Raw genomic sequence first — 21,910 nt, 5'->3', positions numbered from 1 at the left:
TAATAAACCAAGAAGGACACCGGCCACCCCCCTCCTCCGGGAGCTACACTGGTTGCCAGTGAATCAACGAGCCAAATTCAAGGGCCTATGCATTACGCAGAAAGCCTTATATGGGCAAGCCCCGAAATACATCAAAAAACGCCTTGTCCCATATGCCCCTAACAGGAACCTACGCTCAGCCAACGCCGCCCTATTGATCTGCCCTAGGATCAAACGATCCACCCTCGGTGGTCGGACATTTTCCCACACAATGCCCAAAGCTTGGAACCAACTGCCTGAAAATCTGCGCAAAGAAACCAGACTCCTGCCTTTTAGGAAAGAGCTAAAAACTGTGCTCTTTCAAGAGGCATGGGGTAACATCTAGTCGGTTTTTTCTTCCTGCCAGTACTCACTCGTCTGCTAAGCGCTTAGAGACCCCGGGGTGATAAGGCGCTCTACAAGTCTAAAATACAAATACAAATACAAATACAAATGCACCAAGGCCTTTCACGGCTGAATGTGTCATACACTATGCAGTGAATGTCACAGCAAGCACAATGCAAGTGAGGACTTAACACACATGAACTACATCATGCTCTGCATGAGACACCACCATGTACACCCCCTGGGACACCCTCAAAACCACATTGCATGTCTGTCCCACCAATACACAATGCCTGCTGTGAAACTCACACAACAGGTGCACAGTTCAAGCTAGTGCAGTCAGCACTCACCTGCTCCCCTGGCCTCCCATACAGATTGCTGTACTCTGGTAGTAGGGCATCCAGCAGGGCCTGGTTTTCTTCCTCAGTGAAGGCTGGTGCCCTCTCCATAATACGCGACATAAAGGTCCAGGGAATGCAGAGACAGCAGCATTGTGGTCCACTCCAATGTTGAGCAGGCAAGTGCTCTAACACAGACACATACAGCCTTAAATCTGTGCTAATTAGGGGCTTTCTGTTTCTGGAGTACAGTGTGATAGGCCACAATACTTTGCATCCTATGTGTCATCCAATCCCTTCAAACATAAGGCCCTGACTCACATTAGCATGGCTTGAAATTTGTTCTTCTGCTCCAAATACAAATTGCAACACTGTATATTTCTGCCCAACTGACTTTTGCTGAACACCTGTAGAACACACTCAAAGCTCAGCATCCATGACAACCAGGCTGCATTCAGGGCCCATTAGTCGCCCCCTAGGTGTACCCTAGCTATTTTGTGAGTTTTACACACATCTACGGTGCCTTCCACATCGCTCATGGCACCATTGTAGTAGTGAAACGAGGCTCACACACGCACGTAAATTCGGGGTACGGTTCGCTCGCGTATGGCACCATTGTAGTAGTGAAATGAGGTGCACACACACACACGTAAAGTCGGGGTATGGTTTGCTTGCGTATGGCACTATTGTAAAAGTGGAACGAGGCGCACACACGCACCTAAATTTGGGGTACGGTTCACTCGCGTATGGCACCATTGTAGTAGTGAAATGAGGCGCACACATGCACGTAAAGTCGGGGTACGGTTCTATTGCATATGGCACCATTGTAGTAGTGAAACGAGGTTGCACACGCATGTAAAGTCGGGGTACGGTTCGCTCGCGTATGGCACCATTGTAGTAGTGAAACGAGGCACACACGCACGTAAAGTCGGGATATGGTTCGCTCGCATATGGCACGATGACCATGGTGAAACAAGGCGCACACATGCAGGTAAAGTCGGGGTACAGTTCTCTCGCGTATGGCACCATTGTAGTAGTAAAACGAGGTGCACACATGCATGTAAAGTCGGGGTGCGGTTTGCTCACGTATGGCACGATGACCATGACGAAACAAGGCACACACACGCACGTAAAGTCGAGGTACGGTGCGTTTCATACGCTGTAGTGAAGGCTGGGGTACTGTGCTTTTTGAAAGGTGATTTTCACGTGCTTTAGGGAAGGCAGGGGTATGGTGCTTTTTAAAAGGTGTGTTTCACACGCTGTAGTGAAGCCAGGGGTATGGTGCTTTTTGAAAGGTGATTTTCACGTGCTTTAGGGAAGGCAGGGGTATGGTGCTTTTTAAAAGGTGCGTTTCACCCACTGCAGTGAAGGCAGGGGTATGGTGCGTTGCACACGCTCATGTATCGCAACATTACAATAGTGATATGAGGTGCCCTCATGGCAGGAATGTTTGGGTACGGATCAAACCAGGATATATATCAGGTTCTTGTCATTGCATACTTACATGAGCAGTGCTTAGTTGTGGCAGGCTGTGACATAGCACAGGGCATCTGATCCTGTTCCACAATCAGTGTGATGACCTGTTGAAACATGTCATGTGTGATGGGGCAGTTTGTGTTACAAATCACCTTGACACTTGTCCCATAGGTATCATAATGTGCATGTAGTCAGGCACATCGCCACTGGGATGGCACACTCATCACTACGGGCAGCTATCTCATGATGCCAGTGACCGGAGCACCTTCTCGCTTGACAATTTGACGCTCAGCATGACCGTATCTGACAATGTCATGTGTGTGTCATGGTAAATGTTGAGATAGCTGTTTGTGTAGCGTTAACTGCATCTGCTATTTGTGCATCTCTCATGCGCCTGGGTTTTGATTGACATGGTTGTCCATGCACGCACACCATGCCACATGTGCTTTCCCATGGATTTAGGGTCAGATGGCATCATACATCATTTATCCCCAGGCATACATGTCTGCATCGTAACAATGGCTGTGGTGTTGCATTCGCACAAGCACACCTCATTTGCAATTTCTCTGATATGATATGTTGGAGTGCCAGCAAGCTGGCATATGTGTCCTGGATGTCTTGCACACGCCAGACCCCATAGTGACTTGATTTTTAGTAGCAGTGTTGCCTGCGCTATGTACATTGCTATCGTTGCTGGCTGACAGTTGTGCTCCTTTATTACCAAATATGTCCTGCAGGACACCGCCTCTACCAAGGCCTTTTTCTGACTTGGAGACCATGAGGGAACGTGATTGCATCCAACGTTACAGATTCACTCAAGAGTTGTTTCAGAACTTGACGGACAGGCTGGAACCACATCTTCAACCCCGACACAGGTATCCGACTGCGCTGACACCCAAGCTAAAGGTGATGGCAGCCCTACATTTCTTTGCTACAGGTACGTTCCAATTTACCACAGCTGATGTGGGGGGTATGTCCCAAACCATGTTCAGCCGTGTTCTACGTGATGTGTTAGCTGCTATGTTGCAGCACATTGATGAGTTCATAAAATTTCCTAGTGCACAAGATTTGACAGATGTCAAGGGTGACTTCTATGCCCTGGGAAGGATGCCACATGTAATTGGGGACATTGATGGAACACATGTGGCTTTGGTGCCACCACAGGCTCAGGAGCAAGCCTTCCGCAACAGGAAACATTACCACTCAATAAATGCCCTGGTGGTGTGTCTTGCTAACATGCTGATTTTTCAAGTGTGTGCATGTTTTCCAGGATCGTGCCATGATGCATTCATCATGAGGCGTAGCAGGGTACCACTGATGATGCTGCAGCTGCACAACGAGTGGGCCTGTCTTGTTGGTGGATATTCTCTGTTTGTCCTGTATGTCTCATTTGTGAAATTTTTACACACTTATTTGCATGATGTCTACTTGTAGAAGACGCGGGATATCCCGACATGCCGTGGCTCATGACACCGCTCCGCAATCCCAGAACAGCTGCAGACCAGCAGTACAACAATGCAGATGGGCAGACTAGGCAAGTGATAGAGCGGACGTTTGGACTCCTGAAGAGCCGATTCAGGTGCCTTGATAAGACCGGGGGATCCCTCCCATACGCCCCCCAAAAGGTGTGTAATATCTTCATCGTGTGCTGCATGCTGCACAACATGGCAGTTGAGGAGGCTGTGCCACTCATCCTGGATCCTGACGAGCTGGAACATCCACCTGTTGAGGATGGCGGCCTTTGCCATGATGAAAGTGATGAGGAGGAGGAGGATGATATCCGGAGTCAGCTCATACCCAACTTCTTCTCTTAATGGTGAGTCACTGTGAATTATTGTGCAAGCTTGTAGCATAGAGTGGCATGTGTTACATACTGTGTGTCCAGCCGACTGTATGGAAAGTCACTTTGTTGTGTGTTGTGATGTATCACACAAGTGCTGATGTAATGCCACACACATATGCACAACGAGTGATTGTGGAATGTGCATGTGTACTTCATTGTTGGTGTATTTTACATGTCCTTACATGTAGGGTAATGTTTCTCAATGTAACCGCTTGTGTGCCTGTTATTTCCTGGTTTCTCTACCTGTTGTCTGTTCGTGTCATATTAGTCCTCCTGCTATTCCCCATGATGATTGTAACATGTGCCGAATCAGCGTTCCATGCATGGACATGTGGAAATGTCAGTTCTGGTAAGAAAACTAAACAGGCTGTGATGGCTTGGTATGGCTTTGGAATGTGTTGGAACAGTTTCTGTGCATGTTGTTGAACCATACCTACATGTCCCATTCCCATGGATCAAATTGCATGTTGCTCCACTCCAAAGACAGAATACTCAGCCGTCTTGACACTCATCTGTTGTGTAGTTTTGACTCTGGAAATGCATCAATGTGTATATACCTTGCCACTGACACATTGCAGCTTACACCAGTTGACATTGTGTGGGACATCTCAACCACAGGCTCTGTGTGGAATTGCAGCCTTACTGTGTGCAGCAGGATGTGTGTGGCTCATCCCCTTTATCCTGTGTGTCAGTACAGTTTGATCTGGAAACAACCATGTTGTGAAAATGTGGGCCAGTGTATGTCCCACATGTTCTGTCAACTGTCCTGTGAGTCTGTTCGTATGGATGCATTGCCCCTTGTGCCCGTATGTCATGTCATAGTCATGTTGCTACCCCAGTGCCGGTGGAGAACACTGCTGTGCAAGCCTTCTCTGTAAGTTGATGTTAAGTTTCTATTCCCATGATGGCAGGAATGTAGCACGGATGACATCACAACGTTGTGCTGTGGCAAATGTGAACACTTCTGTGACACCAGTCAGGTGACGTCAATCTCAGGAATCTTTTGTGCTGTGCTGCATATCCTGGTCACGGTAGGGGAGGTTTTTTGGATTTGTTAATCATTTCTGTCTTTGTAGTTTGTTGTGACCTGCTTGTCATGTCAGGCATCGTAAGACACAGTTGGACGAGCCAATGACAGGCTCTTGCGGGGCTACCTCGTGTTTAGATGATTCCCTTGCTCATTGGATGACCTTCTTACGGCTATTGCGGGTGAAGTGTAAATTGCCTTCATTACCGTCACTGATTACCAGGCTAAACTACAGGTTGTGGGCTTTGTGTGAGTAGCTCTGTCACACTTTCTAGTCACTGAAAGTGTGAGCCTCATTCATACACTGTGAATCAATTGAAGAGCACATGGATCTCTGTGCATTGATGTCGGCCTGGTGAGTGTGGCACCCTATTCATTTAGGTGACAAAATCTGCAACCATTTATGTGTCTGTGTCAATCATCAGATCCCGTACCATTTAAAAAAATCTGATCCCAATTAGGATACAGTGGCTGTGATCATATCTCACATGTGTAAATGTCACAGTATAGGTCCTGAGGTATTCTGTGAATCTGTGACAAGAAGTGTGGAATGCTTATGCATCTTTACCTTTGTTTCAGATCTCCCTCCCTGCTGTTCCCATCCTCCCCTTCCCTCGCCTGATCACCCTTTTGTGTCTGTTATCTATACTCAGACCAAAAGGCTATCGGGAGATGGACCCCTTTCAGCATCGCACAAATCTGAGGCTCAAAGGCACCGACAGTCCCTGGCAGTCGTGTGGCAATTGTTTCACCAGCTTTACAGGTAACATCATTGCATGTCTGTAATTATCATCAGAGCAATGCCACTGACCATGTACATTGGGCAAAGCAGCATGGCCTCATAGCAAACTTGATATTTTTGTATAGTGAATGTGTTACCCACAGTACATTGTGCATCATTACTGTCACCGCAGGTCTTAAGCCAGTTTCCAAGCGTCATCTATATTATTATGTAATATGTTTGTACATATGTGGTTACATGTAACGTGTCAACATGCATGCTGTTTTTGAAATGGCTAATGGTCCATATTATGCATGACGTACATGGTTGTATATGTCTTGTTTAGCTTGCTACACACAACGGTAAGGCAAAACTAGATGACGCTGTGTGTCCTGTGCCCCCCTTGCCCTTTTAGTGCCTGATCCTGTGTCTGTAAAAATTTGTGAGTGTTCAACAATTTTCGTGCAGTGACCCATGAGTAACTACACACTCCTTCCTTTACATACACATGTTACAGGGTGCCTTGCAATGATGCTTCTTCTTGTGTACTACATTTGCATGATGTGTCAACCCTTCTGCCGTCATGTGTTCAGTCATTCATGCTGCTGCCTCCCCAGCAACCACACAACACCAACTGCCCTGATTATGCAACACACACGCCGCAAAGATGTTCCTCCATCCATCTATTCTTAAGGCATTCCGCAACTTGTCAATGCCACTGTTGCACCAACTCCATGCAAAAGGCTGGTCATGAGCGCATGCTACGTGCACAGTGCAGGAACCTCTGAGCCTTCCATGACATAGGTAACACAACAGACTCATGCTCCAGCCAGCCTTCACAGGGTGTAGGCTAGACATTTATCCACCTGTGATCAGGCAACCCCTAGGTGCACACATGACAGCTTCGCAGGCTGTGTGTGCAACTCATACTGCCAACACCATGCTGTACCACATGACAGTGCATGTCTGTACAACCAGGTCATGTGACTCATACGCACACACGCTACTTCCACCACCAGCCCATAGTGATCTGCTAAGTCATCAACACAACAGCCCCACACATCATTTTCATTCATGTGACCTTGTTGTCCACGACCTCAGCACACTTCGTCTACATTGCCATCACAGCCAGATAGTGTATCACCCGCAGGGACAAGACCAGGATTCCAGGAGTATGATTTGCCAGACTGTACAAGATACGCCCTCTGAGTCACATAGAACACCAAGGACATACTCCACATTGTCAGACTTCTGCACTTCACCTTTCACACCAACACCCGGACCACCCTCAGTATAACTATCATCAGCAGCTCTCCAAGCCTACACCCACATATGTGCTAGGCCATCTACAGTTATATTGAACAACAATACGTATAGTGTTTGTCAAATTTATTTAACCATCTTGTGCGTGAAAGGTGAGTAGGTGGTAGGTGCTGTACAAAAAGGTTGGGAATCCAAAGTTCACAAAGGGAGATGTGATGCCTTGCAGTTTAAGTCAACAGAGTTCAGAGCACATTGCTTGGCATCATTGGTCAAACTACGACCAGAAAATCCATGTGGGAGAGTTGGAAAGTCAATAAGGTGATGCTGTTTCACACAAAGGCAAGATGCCAGACCAGGTGACCTGGGAGATGTGCATGGCCCACTGCCTCTCATCGTCTTCTCTGTGGATGACCCACCTTCCTTAGGGGACCCTCATATGCAGGCCTTGATGATGCCTGGGACGCTCCGTCGGATGATTCCGCCTCCTCCTCCCTCCCTTTGCCTGTTGTCAGTCTTTGCCTCGATGTTTCAGGCCTGGTGACACAGGGAGGGTGCTGCATTTTGTCAGCAATCCGACGGAGTGAGTGGCTTATGTCCCTCTGCACCGCCAAGAGCTCAGCCAGTCTTGCCTCCATCCGTCCTTGGTGTCGTCGTTTACTGGCATATTGCTCGGCCTGCTGGTTTTTTAATTTGATGAGGGACCCAACTACCTGGCTGAACTCCCTGGTGTCCCGCCAGTATACCTCCATGATGTTTCTCAGCTCAGATATACCGGGCTATGCAGCTTGCTGGTCAGGTTCTCGCCTCCGTCTTGTACCACTCCCACCACCCCTGCCCACACGAGCCTGGCCTGCTGTAGTGGGCACATCAGGTCGCCGGGACCCCTGAGGGTTGACAGTGGTGATGTTGACTGCCACCTCCTGGGTTTCCGGCAAACCTTGTCCTCATTGTCAGACTGGCTCAGTTGTGGATCGTGGGCAGGGCTCTGAGCTGTCTGCTGGGGTGTAGCAGGAATGGGTGTGGTGGTTGGTGCAGATGGCATTGATGCAGCTGCTGCAAGGGTTAGGGAACCAGAGGTGCCTGGTTGGTCTGTGTCATCCCCGGAGAGGTGACAGGTGTCGCTGTTGGTGGGATAAGGATCCTGCGGAGCCTGGGACCGTGATCCATCTCCCCCCTGGTTGGGAGTAGATACCGCAGGTTGCCCCTTAGGTGTGAGAGACAGCAGATATTAATGCCATGTAATGCAACATCAAATTTCCATATACATTGTCATTGTCACTGTCCCACCTGGTTTGGTTTTTTCAGATTGATCACTTGTGGATGTTTATTTTGTGGGGTCAGATTGATATGTGCTCAGGAGGCATTGAAATGTAAGGGTCTATTTACAATGACTGGCACAGCCGGGCAAATCAGTAGGGATTTGGCATTCATCATGCACCACAGCTATGCCAGCATGGATGCAACACATTAACACTGTGGATCCCAATGGAGGAAAATCAGAACAGCTGTGTTACACATCTGTGCCATGGAAGTGGCACATTGCTGTAGTTGTGTAGCTGGCACAAGGCAGATCCTGCTATGCTCTGTGTGGACCTATCTGCCCAATGCTGTGTCAATCCTTACGTCTGCTTCAAGTATGGACAGGGTTTTGAGGCAGCATGTGCATAGAGGTGACTGAGTGAAATCTTTAAGATTACAGTCAGCCACTTTTAGGAGGTGTGAATGCGCCATGACAGGCAACCACCGTACACCACACTACACGCAGTATACCGACTTCTGGCGCTGGGCTTTAGAACGTGGCACATCTCCAAGATGCATCACCTTGACATTACCCAGCACCATGGCATGATTTTTTGCATCCACTGCCTCACTGCGGTGAAGCTACGGTGGTGTGGTATCAGCGCAAGGGACTTGTGAATCAGCACAGTGCATGTTTTGCTTGGATGCTTCATCAGATCTGTATTTGTTGTGTTAGATGATGATTGTGACAGTGTGCCACTCCATTGCCTTTCCTAGGTGGCTATGTATATGTAAGGGGTGTGAGTGACAGGCCGTGCTGGTAGTTTGAGTCAGCTTTGCAACTGGGCGTCCTTCATGGTGTGGCTGTTCCACCATAGAGCATGCTGCCATGACAGTGGTTGTGAGTTCCTGTGCAAGCTATCTGACCTTGTTGTCCTGGTGTTAGTATTTGCAGTGGTCACAGAAGGGCCTTGTGCTGCCTACACCAGGGTCCAGTGTCAGCTATGTTTTCAGTACTTTCACACTCCTTGTACATTGATCATGAGGCATTGGTGTGCACCTGGGACATATGGGATGAGTGCAATTGTGCATGGATATACACAGTATTGTTGATAGGGGTGACCACATCTTTAGATTATTCACAATCACCCTTACACCCTCCTACACTCCCACTTACACCCTTCTCAGCCTCCGCCAGGCATGCCTTCAGGCCCTGCCCCTTGGACCCATCCCCATACTGTTGGCCACTGCTGGGAGTCATATCCACCCACACCCATATTGTTGGCCACTGCTGGGAGTCATATCCACCCACCCCCATACTGTTGGCCAATGCTGAGAGTCATAACCACCCACACCCATTCTGTTGGCCAATGCTGGGAGTCATATCCACCCACACCCATACTGTTGGCCACTGCTGGGAGTCAAATCCACCTACCCCCATACTGCTGGTCAGTGCTGGGAGTCATATCCATCCACCCCCATACTGTTGGCCAATGCTGGGAGTCATATCCACCCACACCCATACTGTTGCCCAATGCTGGGAGTCATATCCACCCACACCCATAGTGTTGGCCAATGCTGGTAGTCATATCCACCCACCCCTCATATGTGTGGCCACTGTTGGGAGTCCCCCCATGTTACTTATCTTATCATCATCATCATCATCATGATCTTTATTTCGGCACCATATCCCATAAAAGGTACGGATAACATACATTAGAAACATTATTATTAAAATATTAAAATGTTAAAACATGTAAAACCGATATACAAAAATAGAAGCCAGCCTTTGACATACAGACATTGTCGAAGTAATACATTTGTAATTGACAGTTGTCATACATCTCCAACTAGATAATATCTTCTCTTTTGCCAAACTATCCCCAAATATTTAGCTAATGCGAAGATTATATGCCCAGATAAATCTGTCTTAAAGACCCCAGGCCAGAAAGCACAGACCAAAGTTTCCTAAAAGGTACAAGATCAAAAGCAGCTCGTAGGTCAACAAATACAGTGTAGAGGCTGCCACCCTACAACTGTACCATTTTCCAAACCAAGATGGTAAGATGAAAGACTTGATCTATAGTGGATACTTTATTCGTGAACCCGGCTTTGTGGAAAATTAATACGATTTGGTAAACATTATCTGCGTCATCTTGCCTTCTCTCCCGATGCCACACTTTTTGTTGTGCACCCCCGCCATTGTAGGTGCCTCGGTCAGAACCACCCTCTGCACGCCACTGATCCCCAGCACGGCTCTTCGCCCTCACAAGCACCCCCACGCACTGGTCACCCCTGCTCTCTCATGCATGGGCCATAAACCCTCCCCATCTGCACGGCTCTGCCTCGGAATCCTATCCTGTTCCCAGCGCGACACCTCCCTTCATCCCTTTCATAGTCCCAGGTCCTTTGATACAAACCCCCTTTTCCTGTGTGCCCGTTTGTCTTCCTCGTTCCCAGGCCACCACCTGGCCCTGCGGATACTGTTTATTGCCCCCCCGTACAGTAGGAAGCTTCCCCCATAAAGGGACCCTCGAATTGATCAAAGCCCCCACCCTATGAGATCCGATCAACCCCACACATTCCGTGAATCGGCGGAATGTCCAGCTGCGTGATAATCATCACCTATTGTGACCAGGGTGGGGACTTCAACTGTAAATGTGTGTGGGAACGGGCCTGAAGGGGAGATTCCGAGGATGTCCTTTCATACTTCAAAGCATTGCAAGAATGTGTTACATGCAATAAAGTTCGTAAACCTGTGTATAAGAGGCCAGGCCTCAGAGATGCGGTTAGAGCACCTTGTGACGATACTTGCTGTCCGAACTGATGTGTTTCTCCTCCGGAGAGAATAAAACTTCTGTTTCCTGCCTTCCAGTCTCCAGCGCCTGCCTCTTTGTTTGGTAAACATGAGTGGGTATAGAGGCGGCTAACGCCGGGCAACTTCGGAAAAGGTCTTCTGCCTGTACCTTTTTCAACAATTGGCATCCCAAACGTGGGGCCCATCAGCGACACGTGGATCCAGTGGGAGAGGTCCTGACGACAGAGTGAATGACTGCAACGATCGGGAGAGCTCCTGCCCAATAGACCCTCGTCTGGCAGCCGATCATCCGAACTTCACTGGTTCCGAACAGACCTCTCTCGAGTGATCTACGGTCCTGACTGGGAACCATCAGGAGTGCCGTGAGGAATACGGAGAAAAGAGGACGATCGGGCGCTGGATTTGGAAGACAAGAAACTGACCATGCGGTCCGGGTAAGGTCGTGTAAACACGACAAATTGCGAAATGATTGTTTGATTGTTTGGAAAATACTAGTATTACTCTTTGTTGATTTGTTTGGAGATTCGCTGTCTGCAAACGGAGAAACAACCGGCTCTCTCTTTGCAAGCAGTGAAGGATAGGTAATGCAGCCGTCGTGCCTATCTTTTTCCCCCACTGATTGATTGTTTGAACTCGAACTACGGTTCGTGGATTGTTTTCGGGAGATTTCCCTCTCCCACACTGATTAATTGATTGAACCCGAACTACTGTTCGCGGATTGTTTTCTGGAGATTCTCTGTCTGCAAACAGGAAAGAACAGATTCCCTCTTTGCAGATAGTGAAAGGGTAGGTGACGCAGACCTTTGCGGGCCTACTTATTCTCCCCACTGATTGTTTGATTGACCGAACATTGACTGTTTGATATTGGTTCATGAGGTATTCACTGCCTGCAAACAACGTAGAATAGAAATATTCTGTCTAGTCTTTGCACGCAGTGATAAGATAGGTAGTGCTGACTTTTGTCCCCATTGTGATCCGTCATGTCTATCTTCTCCTCACTGATTGGTAGCTGGTTCAACCCGGACCGTTTATTAGAGGTGGACCATCTAGCTCCGCTGGAAGGCACCCCTAATAAAGACATGTTCACAAAGTATGGATTAGTTACCATAGCTTATAGTAAGCTATGGCACAAGTATACCAAAGAAAATCAAGAGAAACAGTGGCCACTGATAGGATCCTTCGACCTTGATAAAATAGAAACGTTAGAAATAGCCCTTTGTAGTAGTAAGACAACGCCTATTAAGCTCGACAGTCTCGGTATGTGGCGCAAAGAAGCAATGCAACGAAAAGAAAGAGACAAAGTCAGAGTAGGTAAAGAAACGCGACAGACAACCTTCCAAGCATCTGATAGGCCAAAGGAAGGGATAGCGGCGACACGGTTCCAAGGAGTAAACACAGGAAGGGAACGGTGTAAAGGGATGTACCGACAGGACAACCCCAAGACACGACGACCCGAACGTAATCCCCCGACATTACGCACAGGACGAACAGACTTAGGACAAAATCAATGTGCTTTTTGTAAATATTCCGGGCACTGGAAAGCCCAATGCCCGACTCTACTGAACACGGGTAAGAGCAGAGAGCCGACAGAGATAACAGGCCGGCAGAAAGTGAAAAAGCGTGAGACAAAGATGAATCAGACTGACACAGACAGGCCGGATAGAACCACCACGTTTGATTACGCCCGATGGCACAGATTTCGCCAGACCGATTTCAGCGACATGTTTGAGTTCTCATAGATCGAACAGCGCTAAGACGGGAAACCCAGTCAAGCTCTAAGTTACCCGGTAACGAACCCCGTACTACCGCTACTGTTCCCAAACACAAAAGCCACCCTTTCGGATAACATACAGGAACAACACACAGAATAGTTTCGGACAGATTAGTATACATTCCATTAATGAACTCAAACTTCGAGTGCAATGGGACTGATTACTCTCTGTTGCCCCCCCCACTCTGTGAACAAAAGCAATTACAGGCCTGCATAGACAAACCCCCCGTTCAGGAAAACTGTTCTTGTGGACACCCCATCCCCCATTACCCAGGCATAAATACCTAACCCCACTGCAGTGAGGTTCTCGTAGTAAAAGGATTCAAGGAAGCCAAGTCTCTGTCATATAATTTAAGATTTAATTCCAGTAAAGTAACACCGTACTAATAGGACCAATACAATACATATTACACCCACTCCGGAAGTTCCCAAAATGCAGCAGGTCACCGGTCACGCCCATCCGGAAGGTGAAACACACGGCACGTGTGGGGCGGGGTCCTGCTGACAACCGTCGATCGAAGAGGTCGCCGGTGGGAAGTCCAGGAGGCACCACGGGCCCGGCATGAAAAGGTCCTCCCATCCTCTTCTTCATCAGGCGGCGTCCCCCGGGCCACGAGTAGGGAGGGGGCGAATGCAGATGACCCCCTCCCTCGAATCTCCTTGTCCGGCCATCACAAATACCTCCGCTGAAAAATTGGTGCAGGGTGGGCTGGGAGAGGGAGGCGGCGCGAACGAGCCTCCCTCGCCTCCCCAGGTGGAGGTTTCCCAGCCCCGGCCCGGCGCTGACATCCTCCAGCCGGGCGACGGACATACTTGCGCAGCACAGGACATACAATGGCCGGCAACCATACTTGCGCAGCACGAGACATATGACGGCCTTCAGGTGTACTTGTGGAGCACGGGATGTGGGGTGGCCATCATGTATGCCCACGCAAAGGGACGGCGCAGGGTGCACTGGGAGAGGGAGGCGGCGCGAACGAGCCTCCCTCGCCTCCCCAGGTGGAGGCACCACAGCTGCACCCTAGCGCCCGAGCCGAATGTCCTGCTCCTACGGCATGGTGTTCCATTTATCGCCCCAAGAAGTCTCATCCACTCTTGCAGACACGACGAAGGGCGACTGCTGCGGAGTCTCAAAATGGCGTCTGGGCCCCCTGGAAGTCGAGTCTGGGCCGCTAGAATAACTTAGACCAGTAACGTAACTTGGACGCTTGCCCACCTGGGCACGAGCCCCCACCTCCGACAACATCCCCACAGCTTTGAAGATTCTACAAGAGTCCCAGGAGCCCTCGACCCCTGCAGGCTTCCGGTGGGGAACAACTGCCTTGATCACTCGAACAAGTTCTGGCTGAATCTCAACGTGACCCGGTAGGGGAGATTTTTGCCTCCCTCCCCTTTTTGATTGACGGTCCACATTGCCTGCCCCTTCTGTTAGCACAAGTTTTGAACTGCCGAAAAGGACTCTGGTCCAATCGCCGGTTGTTGGAAACATTCTGTCCCTGATGCTACTTCCGGACTAACCCGGCCTCGCCCAAAACGGCGCCGGCGTCAACAGGGACTCACAAACACCTCGTGGTGTTTTTAGTTAATAAGACTTGATGTTCTGAGATATGTGTATGATCCTTTGTACACTTGACGAAAAAGGGGGAGGGTTCACTTGGCGAACATGTAAAAAGATCCCGTTAAAATGTTGGTTTCAATGTACGATTTATTATGATATTATTGTAACTGATACATAACGTCGCTTATGACACACGCCCACGGTATGCATCTAGGAAATTTGATTGCAACTAGTCTAACTATGCTTCCAATTATGAAACGAATGCCCCCTGATCCCTCAACTACTGTACGTGATGTTTTTATTCTCCTGCAAAATGACAAAACAAACCCTTTTTAAATGTTTTATTAATGCTGCAAAATAGCCCCCTACTGTACGTGCTTCAACCAACGCCGTGTCCGGCCAAATACGATTGCACTCTCATATTTTACATGCTGATCAAATCGTGTTAATAAAGGTTTTTCAAACTATGAACAGGTATCGCATACTTTTGTAAATGTGGGATCAGCGGGAAGGTTTTTTCTGTGCAATCTGTTTTGTTCTCTTTTTAAGGTTATTAGAAAATGGTTGCTCAGCCTTGGATTAATGATCGAATCTAAGGCACGTTACGTTGCCTCCAAATGTGCGACTGACCCAGGAACAAACGCATGAAGAAGGACCTTGACTTCTGAGAACGGGTAAAGTGACGCGGTGTGAAGTAGTGTGGCTCACTGGTTAGAGGCGGCAGACCCGAGAGCAGAGGACGGCCCGGGACCAGGGTTCGATTCCCGGCGCGGCAGGTTTCTGGACCAGGGTCAGCGGACTCGATAATTCTCTCGCCTCGGTGCCCACTCTGATCAGCGATCACACTCGGCAACTCTGGGCATTAGCTTGCCTCATCTTCACTAACGGCCCCACCAGACCGCCGGGGATGCCTGGTCTCACCCTGGAGATACCCATTAAGGGACCATCTCTCAGGGAAGCCAGGAAGGGTTTCGCAGCGGTCGAAGCGCCTTGGGACCCTACGGGTAAGTAGTGCGCTATATAAATGCCTACACATTTACACATTTACACATTTAAATGATAAAATGTTATAAAGGCATGGTACTCAAAGGTACTAGGGAACAGGGTTGGCCGAAGAGCCGATATGCCTTAGGACATCACAGCATGAGGAATGATTTAAGGATCCCGATAGCTAGATACATCTACAAACTAGATACCTCGCACTAAGCGCCTCTGATTTTTAACGTTTCCCTACACATGACCTATAAATGCCACACTCGGACCGTCTCCCTCATGAACAACCTATTGCTTGCCATCCTTACCACACTGCCCGCCCCCTGGCTTCAGAAACCAAGACCCTAGGGATTATATCCCGGGGAGATAAGACGAGTATGTGGTAAGTAAAGGATTTTCGTGCCCGTACATTTGATATGCTCGAATGTTGTCCCCCCTCCCTTCCCCTCTTTTCCTCCCACTACAGGTTACATTGGGATCACGACTGGGGTATAGTGAAGATCTGAAGCCATGCCATGTCTGATACATGAAGCAGACGAACGCAGCAAGGTAGCACCTAAAGACACCCACACACTGCTCTTGTAATGAAAGAGCCAATAGTTGTATGATATGATGAGACGCGATCACCCCTAACCCGTGTTGCGTGAATGAGCACAGACCACGTATGTCTGAAACTGAGAAAATGTTTTCTATGCGACTGAAGCATTGACTTAACTAGGCAAAGGACTGAGAGTGCGAGGAGTGCGACACAATGGTGCCCTTTTACTCAATGCATGTCCCTTTGTCAAACTGCATGCTTTCTAAATCCTAACCCAGACCCGTAATGTCTCATGTTGTGTAATGCGCCGAATAGCCTATCTTAGTACACGGCCACTCTCCATGTCGCACGTGTACTGTTTAGCCTATTGTTGCACATCTCTCTCTCTCCCTCTCTCTCTCCCTCTCTCTCTCTCTCTATCTCTCTCTCTCTCTCCTCCACACTCTCACTCTTTCTAATGACTGGCACCTAAATTTGCAAACCACCATCCCTGGTGCACCACCCAATTGGCTCCAAATACCGCAAGTATTTGCACAAATTTGCCTTAACTAAAATTACATTGATACCATGTTACTACCTCTCCTTTCTGCTAAATATTGATGTGATTTAGATTGGCCAAAAAGGAAAGGACAGGTAAGACGACTGAGGTTCCCTAATCTGACCCGTAACAAGGGAACTACATGTCAGTGGCTTCTATGATAAAAATGCCTCAGGTAACGCGACCTACCCCGTCCCGAATCGACTCGATGCCCAAGCAGTAAAAAAGTGATCTAAACATCCCCGTCTTCCCAGAACGCCCCCAGTTTTGTATCAACTGCCCCGGACGAGAGTTTGAAAAATGTGGCTCACCCCTGGTTGTAAGAGATGGGTTGATTTACAACTGACACAGGCCAGCCGTTCTTCCTAGAAATGGTTTGTTGATGAACGAGCTCCAAGGTTCAGAATTCGAGAAATGTCCCTGAACGCTTACCAACTGAACTGTGGCCTTCTGCTAGATAACGCCCTCATGACACAAAGCAAGACGATAGTCCCTCACCCCAGTTTGCTATGATCCTAGTTGTTTTCCATAAAGACCCCGGTCGCCCCAAGGATGAGTTGAATAGTTATCGCAAGCCCCCCCGTTTTTGATGAAGTAGCCAGGCTGTAAGAGACTATGTAGAAATTAGAATGATGTTTGCGAAGTTAAGATTAGATCGAAATGAAGAAGTTGTTGCAATAAACCCTGTTGAAAGTTAAATGTTTAGCTGAAAGATAGGATGCATTGATATAATGGAAAATTGTTTAGCCTATGTTCATTCCTCAGAAAGATACCTATCAGACCATGGTGGTAGCACGTTGCACTTTTTTGTAAAATACAAAGCCCTGAAGAACGGTATAGCTTTGTAAGAATCGTATTAGAAAAGTGGGTGTCTGCCAGAAGAACTGATGTGACTGTAATAAACAAACGCAATGAACAGGTATCAGACCTCGTACCACGACAATGAATGTAATACCAACAAACGCCAAAGAAATAGTCACGAAGAAAAGTTGTAGGGAATCCAGCAAACCTATCAACAATTATTTACACGTTGGTTGTAAACCCCAGTGTAACGGATGTTTCCCCAGTTGCTTGGAGTTGGGAGAGAAATAGACTTATGTGATTACCTTCTACTGCCAATTCTCTAAAGACTGTCTTTTCAAACTCATTTAAGGGTACCACCGTCGGAGGAGAGGGAGACCGGATGTGGGAGCACGCGGCCTGACTGCTGATCGTTGAACATCTACGACTTTGACCAAGGCGGGACCGCAACAGTAAGGAGTCGCAGGACGAGGCATTGTTTCCGACCAAATGAAAGGAAAGGGCTGACCTGATGCCCCTGTTCGATGATCAACAAATGCCGAAAGTCCCCGCCCTCTGAGCCCGATCATGGGCCCACCTACCTGAAATTTTTCGTCCCCCTGGTCTGTCCCCGATCTGGCCCTGCTCCATCCCCTCTTCCTCCGACCTACCATAAGGACCGCTCACACACCCCCTTCCTCCACCTGAACTCTTTGACAATCGACTCGAAAAAGAAAAACTGCAATCAGATAGAATAGGGTTTTGTTGCGAACTAAAATGAAACTCGGGTGCCCTGTCTAAGGTACCCGTGAAAGAATAGTTAGGACACAGGGCGAAAAAGGACCTTTTTGGACCGAAAAACGAAGAAAAGGACATGCCCTGCAACGCAGGATCTGGAATAGAGCTGAACGCATAGCTCCACCGCCGGTGCTCAACAGTGCCAACAGAAGACGACAAAGAATGCTGAGAACTCACTAATAATAGTCCACGACAATGAGACACTGGAAAAAGCAACACCCCTCCTCTTCAAACAATGACACCCCTGATTGTCGTTTTTACTACGTCTAATTTCTCTCCCAGCTACCATTGTATTAATTATGCTCCAACCGAGTACGAAATGAACTTGCATATGTAATAATCTATCAGTTTATATTCCGAATGACTATAAGAATCTATGAAATGTACCCAACGCTTTCACTACAAAATCATTCTTGTCTGATGTTGCATTACTATGACTTTCTTGCAACGAGCTCAACGATGGGCCCGCCTCCTAAGATGAAAGATTTTAAATGTAATGTTTATGCACAGCTCCTTCACCTGGGTTCCTACTTCTTTACTTCCGACTGCCACAGTAGACATGGATAGGAAATAGGCCAGCAAGATGTCTTAGGAATGTTAAAGGGAGGACTGTGGAAAATTAATACGATTTGGTAAACATTATCTGCGTCATCTTGCCTTCTCTCCCGATGCCACACTTTTTGTCGTGCACCCCCGCCATTTTAGGTGCCTCGGTCAGAACCACCCTCTGCACGCTACTGATCCCCAGCACGGCTCTTCGCCCTCACAAGCACCCCCACGCACTGGTCACCCCCGCTCTCTCATGCATGGGCCATAAACCCTCCCCATCTGCACGGCTCTGCCTCGGAATCCTATCCTGTTCCCAGCGCAACACCTCCCTTCATCCCTTTCATAGTCCCAGGTCCTTTAATACAAACCCCCTTTTCCTGTGTGCCCGTTTGTCTACCTCGTTCCCAGGCCACCACCTGGCCCTGCGGATACTGTTTTTGCCCCCCCCGTACAGTAGGAAGCTTCCCCCATAAAGGGACCCTCGAATTGATCAAAGCCCCCACCCTATGAGATCTGATCAACCCCACACATTCCGTGAATCGGCGGAATGTCCAGCTGCGCGATAATCATCACCTGTTGTGACCAGGGTGGGGACTTCAACTGTAAATGTGTGTGAGAACGGGCCTGAAGGGGAGATTCCGAGGATGTCCTTTCATACTTCATTTGATTTAATTTGATTTGATTTAAAATTATTTCTAGAGCGCACGTATACCAGCGGTTTCTTGGCGCTAACTCTGACTGGATCCAAAGCTAATAGGCAGAGAGGGGTGGAGGAAAGTTAATCAAAAGACTTTTTGAACAGGTAAGTCTTAAGGTGCCTACGGAATTGAGGGTACTGTGTGATGGTACGAAGTTCAAAGGGAAGGGAGTTCCAAAGGGTCGGGGCAAGGGTGGCGAATTTAGATCCTCCCCACTTCTTTCTCCGGAAACGGGGAACAGTGAGGAGGGATTGAGAGGACAAGCGTAGTTCCCGAGTAGGTATGTATGGAGTAATCTCGGACGAGATAAAGGCCGGAGCCAAGCCAAGTCGGGCCAGAAAGGTCATGGTTGCAAGCTTGAATTGGACCCTGGCACCCACAGGGAGCCAATGTAAAGATTTCAAGAGGGGGGTAGAATGGTGGAATTTAGGGAGCTTAAAGACCAGGCGGGCCGCCTGGTTCTGAATCTGTTGTAGGCGCCGCAAGCTGTAGGCGGGGATGCCGGCATATAAAGCAATGCCGTAGTCCAGGCGGGACACCACCATGGCCAGGATTATAAGCTTAAGAGCAGAAAAAGTGAAGAAGCGAGACACTCTGCGAATAGTTCGCAGGGAAAGAACGGAGGAAGATACCACAGAGCTAACCTGGGAGTGAAGGGTGAGTTGCGAATTGATTTTTATACCTAGGGTTTTAACAGAGGAGGAGGGAGCAGGGGAAGTGCCAAGAGAGGGAGGCCAGAAGAGAGAGGACCAGGGGCTGGATGAACCACCCGTCACCACCAACTCGGTCTTGTCAGGGTTGAGTTTAAGGTGGTTGTGGCTCATCCAGTCCCTGATATGGAGCATGACAGATTGAAAGTTAGGCACAGAAGAGGGAGAAGAAGATAGGTTGAAAACTAGCTGGAGGTCATCCGCATAGTTAAATACGGCGACCTCCATCTGTTGAAGGGAAAAGATAAGAGGGGCGAGATAAAGATTGAACAAGAGAGGGGAGAGGGAGGAGCCCTGGGGAACCCCGCACTGCACTCCCCGGACGTCCGCCGTGAAATCACCCAGACGAACAGCCTGGGTGCGGTCACTCAGGAAGGAGGACAACCAGACCAGGGCGGTCCCCCCGATCCCCGCCGCCTTGACACTGGACAACAAGATGGTATGGTCAACCATGTCAAAGGTGGCTGAGAGATCGAGGAGCACAAGGGCCTGATGCTGATTGGTGTCCATACCCTCCCTGAGGTTGTCCAGGACCGAGATGACAACGGACTCCGTGGAGTGAGCGGAGCGGAAACCGGCCTGGCGGGGGGCAAGGGCGCCATGCGTCTCCACAAAGGAGCTCAGAGCGCGGGTGACGTGATGCTCGAGCACCTTAGCCAGAAATGGCAAGAGGGAGATGGGGCGGAAATTGGCAGGAACAGAAGGATCAGCCCCAGGTTTTTTTAAATGGGCACAATTACCGCTGATTTCAAAGAATTGGGAACTACGCCTTGGGCAAGGGAGCTATTAAGAAGGTGGAGGGGGGGGATCCGGGCAGGCAGCGAAGATGTGGCGGAGGATATGGGCCGGGCAAGGGTCAAGAGGAGAACCAGACTTGACCAAGGGCACTAGGGCAATCAGACTTTTTCTAGTGATGGGTGGGAGGGTGGTGAGTTCGCCCTTGGGAGGGGGACATTGAGCGTCCACAAAGAAAAGGGAGGAGGGGGGAATGCTTCAAAGCATTGCAAGAATGTGTTACATGCAATAAAGTTCGTAAACCTGTGTATAAGAGGCCAGGCCTCAGAGATGTGGTTAGAGCACCTCGTGACGATACTTGCTGTCCGAACTGATGTGTTTCTCCTCCGGAGAGAATAAAACTTCTGTTTCCTGCCTTCCAGTCTCCAGCGCCTGCCTCTTTGTTTGGTAAACTTGAGTGGGTATAGAGGCGGCTAACTCCGGGCAACTTCGGAAAAGGTCTTCTGCCTGTACCTTTTTCAACAGCTTGGTAGGGGCTCAGGGCTGAGTGGTCTAGCATCCATTCTAACAGGCGAACCAAGATCAGCCTAGCAAAAATCTTTTGGGGGACGTCAATTAAACTGATGGGCCTATAATTGACTGGGAGCAGAGGTGAACCCTTCTTGAAGATGGGAACAATCTCCGCCCCCAGCCAAGTAGTAGGCACCGGCATCCCTCCAAGAATTGCATTAAATAAGACCTGTAGGTAAGGAGCCCAAACCGTGGGTTCATTTTTAAATAAGTCACCAGGGAGTTTGTCCAGCCATGGGGCTTTTTCTGCAGCAAGTCTGACAATAGCTGCCCCAACCTCTGCCAGGGTGAATTTATCCGTTTCCCGAAATGGCGTAGGGGTCAGACCTGCCACCAAGTCTTCTTGGTCGCCAGAGAGATCTACGTTGGCTGGGGCATACAAAGATCCAAAGTGATCCTCCCATGCACTAGGTGCGCTATTTGCCTCTACTGCCGGAGTGGGATCGGTTTTAGCCTTCCTACAAGCAGCATTATACCATGAGGCACGCATCCCCTTCCATTTCTTTGCCCTCTGCAAAGGATTCAGCACCTCAGCTAGGGTGCCTCACAGCTCCAGATGAATTGCACCAAGTTCTCTATGGCTC

The sequence above is a fragment of the Lissotriton vulgaris genome, unplaced genomic scaffold (genome assembly GCF_964263255.1).
Source record: "Lissotriton vulgaris unplaced genomic scaffold, aLisVul1.2 SCAFFOLD_1232, whole genome shotgun sequence".
Classification (NCBI taxonomy): Eukaryota; Metazoa; Chordata; class Amphibia; order Caudata; family Salamandridae; genus Lissotriton; species Lissotriton vulgaris.
The sequence above is the reverse complement of the archived record's forward strand: the minus strand, read 5'-3'. Positions refer to the sequence as shown.